The sequence below is a fragment of the Sceloporus undulatus genome, chromosome 3 (genome assembly GCF_019175285.1).
Source record: "Sceloporus undulatus isolate JIND9_A2432 ecotype Alabama chromosome 3, SceUnd_v1.1, whole genome shotgun sequence".
Lineage (NCBI taxonomy): Eukaryota > Metazoa > Chordata > Lepidosauria > Squamata > Phrynosomatidae > Sceloporus > Sceloporus undulatus.
Window position 1 is genome coordinate 158,184,731 of NC_056524.1, and position 14,525 is coordinate 158,199,255.

Consider the following 14,525-nt stretch of genomic DNA (forward strand, 5'->3'; position numbering starts at 1 on the left):
CCAGTTTTTCTGCAAAATTCTTGAGTATCCTGGAACATTTCAGCCACTTTTTATGGCAGCAGATAGTCATAAATAAAAAAGGAAGTTTTATTTGGCTTGGAAAAAAACAGGATATTCATTAAATTCAAGCTAATATGGTGTAGTGGGTTTGAGTGTTGGACCAGGACTCTAGGAGAACAGGGTCTAAGTCTCTGTTCAGCCATGGAAACCCACTGGATCCTTCCCTCTCCTTTCTCCGCCGCATTCCTGGAACCTTCTTCCTCTGCATGCATGGCTCATCACTTCCCTAACAGCTTAAAGCTGAGCTGAAAACCATATGTTAGGGAAGCGTTCTCAGGGGAATTTGTGATTGTATCTGGCTGTCTGAACATATTGATGTGATGTGATTTGTTTGATATTTGATGATTTTTAATCTGTTTTTTCCTTTCTTATATGGTAATTTTATCTATTCCTCTTTAATTGTTATATCTTAGAATGTACGCCTTGGGCAGGCTTTTATTTACTCCTAATTTACCGACTTGTACAGCGCGTGTATAATTACAGCACTAGAGAATAAAGTTTAATAATAATAATAATAATTTTGGGCAAGTCACTTTCTCTGATCCTAAAAGGAAGGCAATGACAAAGGTGCACTGAAAAACTCTTGGCAAGAAAACTCCAACAGGGTCTCCATAAGTTGGAGTTCAATTGGAGGCACATAACAACAACATTAAATGCATAAATATCTATTATGTGGTGATTGTAGAGTGTTGACTTGAATGGTATCAGTATTTTGAGTGAAGAAGATAAGACATAAGAAGAGCACTGCAGGATCTGCCCTAAGGCTGAATTAAGCTAGTGGTAAACCAGATGCCACTGTGACTGTTCTTTTGGAACTGCAATTCAGATTTATGCTGCTTCTGACTCTGGAGCAGGCATAGAACCATCTTCCTTTCTTATTCTTATTATTTAACAATCGTAAAAGCCATTCACGTTAGTGGCCAATGCCCAATGGTCATGGGTATGAATTCCACAAATTATGCAGTGAGTATTAGGGTTCCTGACACCCAAGAAACATATTTTTGTCCATTTTGAGTATTGCATTCCTGTATCAGAATGCATTGCCCATTGGCCTGGAAGACTGGATAACCATTCTGGAAAATGGGATAGTGGAAGGTTTCAAAGGACTGAGGCAAAAGAGTGGGGAAACATAAATGAAACCCATAATAATGATGGTTTATAAATGTACAGTTATCTGCTTTGCTGAGATTATCACCTTGAACCATATCTCTCTTTACCTCTCAAAATGTTTCCCTTCTGAACACATAAAGGTCAACTGTGACTATCTATGCATCTTATCATTAATTGTTGTATAGTTTAAACTCCTGCAACATACTGAAACAGTAGAATCTGGCATTCTCAAATGAATCTGATAACATACCTTGCTGTTTCACTAGGAAATTCAAGGACATTTGCCTAAGCTTTTGTTGAAGGTCAAAAAAAAATGTTAGTATACAAGGTAGATAACATGTTGCTTACCTGAATCATTTGCTGAAAGAATACAAATTGGCATTTTCGAAATGATGGTGTTAGTTTCCAGAGTGAGGGATGTAAATGCATTAATGAAATAGCCTTTGTGGCTGTGCAGTCTCCTCTGAACCTTTGATCACAGAGTTTTATAAGCAGTATTGCTGTGCAGTTTATGGAACCTATGTTTTAAAGCAAGAGAAGCAGAAACGGAAAAAAAATGTAAACTGATTTTTTTGTCCTATTTCTTTTTAAAGCCTATAAATAGACTCAGAAATGTAAAGGGCCCAAAAGCAGGCCTGAAAAATGTAATTAAGCTTTCACAGAAAAAAAGAAAGCAAAAACAAAAATAATGGAATGTCAAATCTCAAATTGCATTATAGGTCATTCCCTATGTATACAGAGAGAAAATGAATGAAAGAGCTATTAGTGTAGGTGGTACCTCTGAAAAGGAGGGCAGAAATGCTTTAAAAATATGGTATAGTACAGTATGTGTTGTGAAAGTTATTTGCATTTTATTAACCTTATTGTATTGATAATATGCTATTGTTTTTATTGAATGTATTTCATACGTTTCTATTGCTGGAATAATTTGTTTATTGTAATATCGCCTTGATCTGCAGGGAGAGGCGGGAAATAGAAATAAAATTTATTATTATTATATTAAAAATAAAAATATGGTATAGTAGTTTGGGTGTTGAACTACGCTTTGGAGAACAGGGTCGAATCTGTGCTTGGCCATGACATCTACTGGGTGTCTCTAAGTCTTGGAGGATGACAGTGGCAAAATCCCTCTGATGAAACATGCCAAGAAACCCCTGTTTTAGGGTCTCCATAAGTCAGATATGACTTGAAGGCACAGAACAACATTTTAAAAAGTTTAACATTAGATCAGGACTCTAGATTAAAAAAACTTAATCCTTTTGAGAATTGTGACTAATATTAATTTGCTTCTCCAATTCAGACCTTTTGAAGAGACAGTGGCCCCATACAGACAGGCCAAAATAAAGCTGCTTCGGGTCACTTTGGAGATAGACTATTTAAATGGTGCATGCGTCCTAAGAGTCTGGAAGCCACACCAAAGCCATGATCCAGTCCTAAGGACTGGAGCGCAGCTTTGGGCACAGCTTCTGCACTCTTAGGACACATGGATCAATTAAACAGCATACTTCCAAAGTGACCCGAAGCAGCTTTATTTTGGCAGTCTGTATGGGACCAGTGTTCATCATTATTACATCTTATAAACATCAGAACAATATTTTTCTCGTAGCTGCATGAAAATTTTAATATTCCATCCAATGACAGGGAATGGTGAGAAAGATCTGTTTTTTTAAGACAGTTGCAGACTTTGAAAACTGGAATAAGCTATGCATTTATTAGTTGTGATGGAAAACCATATCTTTTGTGGGCTTTCGTCATTTTATGTTTCATACTAAAGATAAAGATTACAAAAGGTGACACTCCCAGTTACCTCTTGGAGCTCTTGAGGTTCTCTGAATGGTTTTGGGATTGTATTACATCTTACAAAGTTGTTGCGGAGTGAATATAAGAGATAGTTGTGTATACTTTAGAATAGTGGTGAGCAAAATAAAGCCCTCCAGGTGCTGTCTGATAAAACTCCTAGCAGTCCTTACCATTGATTATATTGAGCTGACAGAAGCTGTGGTCCAGCAGTATCTGGAGGACTGCACTTTACTTGCCTTAGAAGAAGTGCAGTAATACTTTAGTTAACAAGGCCTTTTACAACCATCGTGCCCCTGTTTTCCTCATTGCTTGTCTAGTTGGAAGGGTGTGTGTGTGTTAGTAGTACAGGCATTGAGAAGATGGTGAAGGAGGATTGGAAAAGTGCTGGGTTGTAGTAAACAATGCAATAAAGCTTAAGCTGGAAATAATAGGATTCTGCTGAAGCTGATTTTACTATAATTCTGGCAAGGTAAACAACAGCTGCCTCCAAAATCCCTTACAGAAAATGTGTGATGTGAACAGCACGAGGGACAGAAGGTGGGGATCAGATATGCCTGCTTCCATAGCTATCTCTAACATATTAAAAATAGATCTATAAATTTAACCACCAGAGTGGACATCCTAGGAAAGACTAATGAAAGAAAAAGGCATCCATTGATGCATTTTGGAAGTTGACTTCATGATCTGTAGAAGGCTCAAAATATTTTTTTTGTTCACCCAACTTGGTTCTTTCATTTAACTTGTTCATATTTCTGATTTTGAATAAAAGAGTTTGTTGATATATCCAAATTCTTTCCATGTTATTTTAGCCTCTGGTACCATACTTTCTGTTTAAGTAATGTTCAGGAACACATCTACTTCATTAACAGAGATATACATGTTTAAGGTACATGTGCACTATGTAAGTGGCTGACTAATATTTGTGCTTCATGGAAAATTAAGGCTGTTACTTCAGTTAGTTGATTTAGGGCCTATGGTTAGCATCCAATGAACTACCCAAGACTTGCATGTCCTCAGTTGGATTAAACAGCATGTTTCTGGCCCATTGCAGGTCTGATACTGGTTCTTGGCAAAACAAGAAACATCAGTGACTATTTATTCCCTTCAGTATATCTTTCTTTGAAGGACTTCATGTTTAAATAAAATAAACAAAAATATGCTGCATTTTGCCATGACTTAGTCTGCTTCCACACTGCAGAATTAAAGCAGGTTAACTCTGCTTTAACTGTCATGGCTGTATCCTATGTGTATGTGTAGCGGCACAAGAGTTCTTTGACAGAGAAGGCTAAGTATCTCACAAAATTACAAATCCCAAAGTTAGCATTCAGCCATGTCAGTTTAAAAGGTGTCAAACTGCATTAATTCTGCAGTGTAGATGCAACCTTAGTTAATCATTATTTGCATGCATTCAGCATTATTGTAGATGCATGCACTGCAGTTAAATAAGTGAAAATCAGGTGTATGCTAACATCCCAGAAATTCAATAAAATTTGTTTTGCCTAACAGTTCTTTATTGTCAGTCACACAGTAAAACCATTCTGGGTTTCTGAAAGTCATCACTACAGCTTCATAGTTTCTCCATTATAAGGTACCCGATGGCTGATCGTTTTCCTTCATTTGTTCCATTAAAGCCATATCCGTTTCTGGCAGTAACTGTTCTGTTGACTGCTGTTTAATGTGCAATGCATGCTGATCTAATTACAGAGGAGGAATGAAGGTCCTGGAATGAATTTAGAGTGGCACCTTCTTTTAACTATACTACTGTTTAACTAGCTTACCAGATCTCTGAGATACTGCTGGGAAAGACAGCTGGAATATCTCTTTTTCTTCCTGTGAAATCTATCTATCTATCTATCTATCTATCTATCTATCTATCTATCTATCATTAAAATAAAAAAGTATAAAAACCCAAGGTGATTGAAATAGCTAGAAAATTAAAGTATCATGCAATCACGCTACCTTTCAGATTGGGCATATTTAAATTTAATTAATATAATTATTAGGAGTGTTTCCCTGAGTGGCGTTAAAAATCACCTGGCATTCCAATTTGCAAAAGGGATAAATCTACTTTCAGTTTTCTCAGGTATCTGCTAGCTAATGAATTATATACTAGGCTTTTCCTGATAAATTAAAACTCCTTTAACTATACAGAATAATCTGCAAAAGTAAAGGGATAGCGAACGTATTACAAATATATTGATGATACCAATGAAATGAATATAAAATGTTTACATTTCAGAGAATAAGATTACACAATAAGATCTAAAGCCCATTGAATCCCTGATTCACCATTCGACAACTGATTCAGTTGAACTGTATACTCTACCCATAGTATGTGTGTGTGTGTTTTCAAGTTACCTGTCAATTTACAGTAACTCCATGAATTTCATAGGGTTTTATTTAGGAAGAAATACTCAGAGGTGATTTTGCCAGTTCCTTCATATGTAATATATCCTGCAGCACCTGGTATTCATTGGTGGTCTCTCATCCAAGTAATGAGCTAACCTTGCTTAGTTTCTAAGATCACATGGAATCTGATGCCTTTAGAGTATGTCCAATCTGGAGATGACAAGGAGAATAATGATGTTGACCTGACTTGGGTCCTGCTAGGAGTGGGACACATTTTGTAAATATGTCAGCAAGAGAACATACTGGTGCCCACATTCACCTGCTTGTCTGAATGTAGCAGACATTCAAGAGATGCTCCCAGATGGGTCAGAATTGTTAACAATTTGACTTCATCCATTCCAAACCAGGCCCCAAAACAGTCCAGAACCTCTACTGCCTCCTTAGGTTTAAAAAAAGTTCTAAAAATTATAGCCCTATAATTCCACCTTAACTGTCATGCCAGTATTTTCTGGAATTCTGGGATTTGCAGTTCAAGGAGTGGTAATTAGAGTTCCCAGACAGAGAACGCTATTGTTTCACCAAACTATCGCTGTGTCTGCACTGCAGAAATAATCCAGTTTGACAGCACTGTAACTGCCATGGTTCACTGCTGTGAAATTCTGGGATTTGTAGTTTGTTGTGGCACCATACCACTCCGACATAGAAGGCTGAACATCTCACAAAACTACAATTCCCAGAAATTCATAGCACTGTACCATGGCAATTAAAGCAGCATCAAACTAGATTATTTTTGCAGTGCAGATGCAGCCCAGGAAGGAAAATTTACATTTTGTTAGAATTTGATCCATTGCTTAGATCAGCATGAAATTTATAGGATTAAATTTGTTAAATTGTTCTTTTCATGCAAATGTGATTACATACAATCCTATCCAGGCAAACATTTTCTGAACAAGAAACTATCTGTCTCAGACTTGGCTGCTTCCTGGGTGTGGAGTTGTACTTTAGTACCAAGACTCAAGTAGCAACACATATGCACCACAGTCCCTCATGAATGGTCCAAGCCTCAAAGGTTGTACAAAGCAAACATATATATATATATATATATATATATATATATATTTAAAACAGTGTCACACTTTAAAGATCTGGAGCCTATGTGAACATAATTATTCATACATAAAGTTGTTCTCCATAAACAGCAGGGCGGTGGAAAGTATTCTTCTATCCCACTTGCTATTGGACTGCAACTACCCAGCAAATGTAGTCAGTGGTAGGGAATGATGGGCACTGCAGTCCAATAGGATATGGTGAACCACATTTTGCCTAACATTGTTTTACATGGTGCATATTCTCTCATGCACAAAGGTCCAACATTTGTGTTACCTTTAACAGACTGATTGAAATCAATGAAAATTCAATTAGGCCAAAACAGATGTCCCAGTTAAGCTGGCTTCACAACAGCTTGCGGTTGTGGCATTTAGACATGCCACACCCTCAAGTCAGACAAAAGCAGCATCAGTGATTACACGCTGACTGGCTTCTATCCAGTTTGGGGGCATGGCATTTAGATGCCCCGGAGCTGGAAAAGGCTGGCTCTGGAGGCAAAGGGGCAGATTTTTTTTCTGCCCCAAATAGGAGTCGAATTGCCACTCCTATTTCCACTATAGAAACTGGCTGGATTGGGGCTTCATGCCTGTTTAATGTGGCCCCCAATTCAGACTATAAGGGGCAGCTCCAAGCTGTCCCTTTTTGACTGTCTGTTTCAGCCCTTAGTTGCATCACAGAAATGGATCTGCTCTAGGTAGGATTCAAGTTGGATGTAATCCACTGGCTGCTTTGATTTCTGAACATGAGAACAAAATGGCTTGCAATAAACAACCTGAAGGTGTAACATGAAAGGGTTGCTGTTCATTGAATGTTCATCCTTTTGTCACAGTGCTTCTCTTTGATGACACATTTGGCTCTCCTACAACAATGAGCCCCTCCCAAACATTTTCTCTAAATGCAAAGGGTTAGCCATCTCATTACCTGAAACAAAAACCCAAGTTCACCTGACATTGCTGAGGCCTTTAATAACTGGAGGGAAATACTGTAGAGGAGAGAAGGGCATGAGCAACAATGGTGTCTCACTCATCATTTCTAACACTTGCTGAAATCCAATCAGTTGGGTCAATAATCAGGGGACCTTGAAAAGACAAACCAGATCATTGTTGGAGTGTAATTAATCCAAAAGAGGAATTGCATTTGGATGTTACTGAAAAGAAGGAAACCGTATTCCCAACAATGCCTCTTTAGAACTACTTATCAGGTACAAGAAAAGGCAATTTATTTTTGGCTTTTTGCAAGATTTAATTATGCCTTACCTGAAAAATACAACAACAATAGAGCATCTCAATGTGGTTCACTAAAACAAATGGAGACAAAACACACATTTATTTATTTTTTAAAAAAATATTAAATGGTAAAACAGCAATTTTAGCATTAGTTATTCATTGCCACCAAATTTGCTAATTGAGGTGGCTATTTTTTTTTAAAGACAATGTTTTATTAAATGATGCTCATATTTCTATGAGGCAATTTTTAAAGGAGACAAAAACAATAATATATGTGGGATAAATAGTCTGACCTAAATCCATTGGTAAATCCTCCATTTTAGTAGACCCATAGAATCAATAGGAGTTACATAAATGTCAACATATTAAGTTCTCTTTCAATCAGTGAACTATTCTAGTTGATACTAGCAGTTTAATGTAACCCAGTTACTTTAAAAGTTATAGGACATGGTTTCCAGACCCTTCACCATTTTAGTTGCCCTCCTTTGGACACGCTCCAGTTTCTCCACATCCTTTTTGAATTGTGGCGCCCAGAACTGGACACAGCATTCCAGGTGGGGCCTGACCAAAGCACAATACAGTGGCACTATTACTTCCCTTGATCTAGACACTATACTTCTATTGATGCAGCCGTGTTAACTGCCGCACCACACTGTTGAATCATGTGGTCTACTTGGACTCCTAGATCCCTTTCACACGTAGTCTCGTTCAGCCAGGTGTCACCCATCCTATATCTGTACATTTCATTTTTCCACCTTAAGTGCAGTATCTTACATTTCTCCATGTTGAAATTCATTTTGTTTGCTTTGTCCCAGCTTTCTAGTCTATTCAGGTCATTCTGAATTTTGATCCTGTCCTCTGGGGTATTAGCTACTCCTCCTAATTTGGTGTCAAATAAAGCAGGAAATCTGGGCCAGCTAATAGAAAACTGGTGGAATGGACACTGGTGGAATGAACAGAATGCAGAAAAAACATCTGTTTTATCCTTCAACTCCTTTTTTATATCACTATTTTTTTCTTTCACACTCCCCGGTGGTCCTGAATATCTCCCACTCCTCATCCCTTCCCCTACCACATACTAGGCAGAATAATTCTCATTCTCATGACCTTCTCTTTGTACTTACACACACATGGAGTCAGAAATTGGAAGCTTGATCAAACAGCTGGATTGTGTAGCAATAGAACTCTAGAGACAGCAGTGGATCAGGATAGAAGTGAAGGTCTAACTAGATTACCGCACTACAATCTTATAGTTCTGCTATTCCACTTTCTGTTCTGGTTGCCTCCTGTTGCATTCTGGGATTTGCAGTTTAAAGAGGGGCATTTAGAATTCTCAGCCAGAGAGCTCTTAGCCTCATGGTAGTGCAGTGCGATAATCTAGCAAGTATCCTAGCTCTGAAGTTCTTTAAACCAAGATTAAAAACAGTTGAAAATTTGGACCAGACCTCAAGGCTTCTCCGTCTTAAGAAGAGGCTTATTTTAAGGAAGCCTCATACTTCTGAATAACTGCTTTATTCCTGAAGAATAGGGTGGAAGTGTTTCCCACCTAGTGACTCAATGCAGGATATAGCTAGATTTTGATTACTTAAAATGAATTAATCCATTTGAAAAAAACAAAATTACTATGAGGAGAATCATCTTTGTATTCACTACCTGTTTCAGATGTCTAGATGCCATGATCTGTAAAGCTGTAAAGGGGGAAAAAACATTTGTATAAGTTTTTTTCTTATAACATAAGGTGACCTGTATCAGTGAGACTAGTGTTTCATGTAGATAGATAATTTGCATGCCAGTGGTGTGGTAACAAGTGAGTGAGAGCAGCACAGTATTCCAACTTTCATTACAGAAATAATGACCTTCTTGGCTGAGCATTTAAAAAAAAATGACAACAATTCCTAGTAATCAGTGAATCTACTAGCCATGAAATTTGAATCCCTTATCATGGACTATTCACTTATCAAATGAAGGCAAGGACCGAATACACATATAATTTGCTTGCTAATGTTGTGTAGTGTTTCCCAAACAGAGTGGATATGACAACATTTGCATCTGGGTATGTTCCATAGGTATGACAACATTTGTATCTGAGTGTGGTCTGTGGGTTTCTGTTATGTTCCCTGAAGGATTTGCCAAGAAATTTAACAGGAATCAACAGCAACAGTATTTCTGTTTTTCCATGTCAACAGTCTGGTGCATTGAAGGGAAGTAGTTACTTGTTCTATATATGATGGGCTTTGTCAGCTGATTTTGATGGGCATATGCTGCCTCTCCTTTGCCAGGCCCAGCTTTCAGAACACAAAAACATTTAAAATGGCAGAAAAATACTTCCAGTGAGAGTGATGGCACAAGTTGCAGCACAGTCTTGTTACCACTGTTTCAGAAGTCAATAATAATTAGTTGTTGCTGTCTATTAGACAGACAGAATTACAGTAATTTGGAACTGCAATGAACAAGGGAGAAAATATGAATGTTGGTCTTTGCTTGCTTATGAGAGCCCTTTCTAAGATATGCTCTGCCATTTTAACTGCATGGCATACATGTTACTTTGATAACCAACAACAAAATAACAAGACCAGACACAAGACACTGGATTAAACAAGGACCACTTTGTTTAACCTAAAACCTATTTAAACTGAACCTGTAGATGAGCAACAAAGGGGTGGGGGGGAACAACCTGATGTGGATCCAGCTGAAGTCCAGGTGTCAACCTGCGGCCACCTCCCCAGCCTTCTCTTGGACAAAAAAACCTGACTCAGAGCAATCCAATATCATTTGTTGCTCCCAGCCAGCCATGTATTGAAAGGTAACGTAAGAGCACTCCCTTCAGGTCTGTAGACCTTACAGGAAAGAGCAAGAAAACTTTGACCAGCCTCAAGAGGAAGCTATTTCCCCACCTCCCAAGCTCCCTGGTATGTGGAGGGGGTTCCATAACCAAATCCTTCACCAAAAGGGTGTCAAAGTGTACACCGAAGTCTGATATAACCCCCCCCCAAGCCTGCCAATGACAACCTATTTATAGACACCACCTGAGCCAATTGACAATGCCCCTCTGATACAGCATAGGATTAAAAAAAAGTAATAGGGGGGTGATTCCTACCTGGCCCCAAAGCAACCAGCAGAACTCACACTGCACAGAGGGTGGGATGGTGGATTCACACAAATCTCCAAAGAAGACTCATGAAAGGATCGCAGAGCAATAAGAAACCTCTCTCTCTGCCCCCTCATAAGCTATAGCCTGGCACCATTCATCCCAGCCTGATCAAATCTGGACTCTGATTGTGGATGACATCAAATTGTGCCCTTCCTGGAGCATCTTACAGATTCCCAGGTTCAGATACACATTACATCTATGTACCAGAACTATATCTATGGAGTAGCCCATTATTCAGTTTGAATGAGGGCTGAGCTGGAATGAATTGCAATTTACTTGTAGAAAAAGGGTTGCCTTCTGTGAACTTCTTTTCCTTTCTCTTCCCATTATCCTTTTAAACTATGTTTTAACTTTGTTTCTTGAAAGAGAGTAGATTTGTACTGTTTTGTTATGATTATATTGATAGGTTTATAAGTAAAAAACGAAATGCAGTAATCATGATAATACCAACACTCATAACTGATCATTTGGAGCAATGTTTTGGATGGGGTTTCCTTTGATATTTTTATCTCTAAGCGTAAATTTCTAGACTGCTGCTCTGTGCATTTGCATGGCCCTTCAATGTTTTACAAAGATTCAGATTATGTAGTAGAATTTAGTGCGCTACAGTAAAATTCTGATATATGAGATTGAATCTCAGACCTTGTGTCCTACTCCTGTTTTTGTGCATTGAATTCTTCATTCATTAGATGACTTTTGCTAGGCAAATTAATTTGAGAATAAAACAAATCTAAAACTGAGGAAAGGATATAAGCTGAAAACCTTGTCTTTAAATTCAGTTATAATTTTTCTTATGTTATTCTATGCATGATAAGTTTGAATTGTTGCATTTTCTGAGGTACACTGAAAGGACTCATCTCTCTCTCTCTCTCTCTGTATTATGAAGTGAGGCATTCTTTTCTGTCTCCTAATAATGTCTTTAAAAACATGTAGAGTTTGGAAATGTATTCTTACAAAATAAATTATGTACTGTTATACTTTAAAGCCCAAATTAATGTAGTTGTTGAAATAGTTACATACAAAAAAAGAAAAAATAACTTTTTCTTTTTCTCAAAAGTAGTTAGTTATTAAATGCTAGAAGCCAACAGCAAGATTGTGGCCTGAAAACACATGGACCAAAAGAAGTGGCTTCTGGTCACTTTTGGGGCACTCTGAGGCCACCAAATGGACCCCAAAGCTGTGGTCCCAAAGTGGCTCAGCTTGGGACTGTAGGTGATGTCCTGCTTTGGGAGTGGGTCATGGGATCGCCATGATCCCAGCCCAATCGAGACTGGAGCAGCCAGAGACCACTCCTTTCCAACCATCAGCTTTGCCTCTGTTTCTTCCTGTCCATCTTTTTGCCACTTTATTACTTCAAACAGAGCACAAACCACAACATGAATCAACACTTGAACCATTTGTTCTTCCTCCTTCACCATTTAGTGAGCCAGGAGTCTAATAGTAACTTAAAAATTACACTTGTATCACAAAGAGAATGGATTCCTTAGCATTTGGGGAAAGCAACTAATTACTCTCAATTCATTGTCTGCAGCTAGTGGCTTCCACACTTTGTAAGTATGTGATGTCTAGACATAATGAACATGAGTCAGAAAATTAGAAAGAATATCGGTTAGAATGAAACTGAAAGAATTAGAATGAAATCTATAGGCAAGTAGCTTATGATACAAAGGTCACTCCAAAATGGCGGGTAAGGCTCTGTACAACTCATGATCCCCTGGTGCATATGGAAATGAAAGTACAGTTGTAAATGTTTGAAAGGCAGAAAGGGAAGAGAGACTATAAGATGGAAGAGGAAATACATTCGCTATCTAGATAATTGTCCCATTTCTTACTATATCTTCTTCAGATGTAAATTTGTAGCTGTGGGGAAGAGGAATAGAAACTAATCCACAACATATACAGTTATAAACAATTTATCACAGAATCCCAACCGGACAAGAAGATATACAACTGTATTGACAAGAGAAAAGCCACTTGTGTACATTTTCAGAGAAAGAGGTCTATAAAAACTACCTCTTCAAACTGGATCTCCATGGATGACAAACTAAATAGAGTCATCCAGTTTTATATATCTGTGCAAGTTTATCCCTTCAAAGCAATCATGACAAACAGTAAAATTCACCCTATTCTTTAGTCTTGTAAACATGTATAGTTAACCATGCAATTGCTGTAATATTTTCTCCCAGATACTGTCTTTTTCAAGCATATGATAACACCCAGAGTCAAACCTTACCTTCTTCAACTTGTAACTAGGAAGGTAATTCTTAACTAAGTTTCTTCTTGATGGAAACAATGAATAATTTTAGCAGTTTTATTCCTGATGTGTATAAGTTTTTGAAAATCACAGTTTTGGAAGCCCTTTTCACAACTCAGGAGTTATTGTGTATGAAATGTGCATATGGTGGTTTTGCACAGGAATCAGCGGTGGGATACACATCGCCATATAGTACGTACTGTATACGTACTAGGGTTAGGAAGGGGCGGTGCTTCCGCACCCCCCTAACCCTAGTACGTATACAGTACGGTACAAGATGGCGGCTCCCCTTCCACATGGGTGCCGCCATCTTTACGTACTGGACGCATAGCGTCCAGACGTGTCGCGGCGCCTATGATGTCGCGAATGCGCCTGCGGCGCCTCGCAACGTCATAGAAGCGCCGCAGAAAGAAGCTCCGAAAAGCTTCTTTTTTGCTCCACGCGGGAGTCGCGCGGTTTGGCTGCTGCGGCTCCCGCACGGAGCAAATGTACCCCGCCAGCATTTATTTATTATTTTTTCATAGGAAACAGCATTTGCTGTTCAAATATAATATTCATGTGCATATAAACATCCTTTTCTGTGCAGGTGAAATTTCCACAAAATAAGTCTTGAAATATGAAGATTTTAATCATTCCAGATTTCTTCTTTAGGGTTTCTCAACACCCGGAAAACATGTTTTGTGACAATTTTGTGGGGAGAGGAATACTATTTAAATACTCTTTTCATTCCCACGTGTAACAGAAAACTCTGCAATTCTGTAATCATGCTAAGAGTCCTTAATAGTTTACAACTTTGCCACAACACCAAAAATGCTGGCTCATGTTTGGTTTATGATCAGCAATAATTTCAAGGTCTTTTCCACACATAGTACTTCTGAACCAGATATCCCTTGTCCTATATTTGTGCCTTTGGTTTTTGTGGCTTAAATTGAGACTTATAATTACTTCAGCCCAATTTTCTGATTATCCAACTTCCTTTTGAATTCTGTTCCTATCTTTCAATGTGTTAGCTATCCTTCCTAGTTTTGTATCATTCACAGATTTGCAAAGGATTCCTTCCACTCCATCATCTAATCATTGATTTAAAAACAATTGAAGAATGTTGGCCCTGAGAAAGAACCCTGCAACATTCTGCCTGAGATCTCCTTCCAATTTGAAGAATAACCACTGATGATGACTCTTTGAACATGGTGTACCACTTACGGATTCATTAGATGGTGTTTCCATCTATTCCATATTTAGTCTGTTTGCTAATAAAAATATCATGGGAACATTATTAAATGTTTTGTTGAAGTCCAGATAAATTACATCCACAGCATCCTCACCATCTACCTATGTAGTGATCTGATTAAAATAAATATATGATTAGTTTAGCAGGATATGTTCTACACAAATTCATGCTGGCTCCTACTAATCACTGTATAGTTATCAAGATATTTGCAGGCAGACTCCTATGTAATATTTTTTA

General features: G+C 38.1%; 1 protein-coding gene across 1 annotated transcript in view; it reads left to right on the top strand.

Moving 5' to 3' along the window:
- The window catches only part of NRG3 (neuregulin 3), a 764,487-nt gene that overhangs the window by 107,703 nt on the left and 642,259 nt on the right, over positions 1-14,525 (top strand). The window lies entirely within an intron of this gene.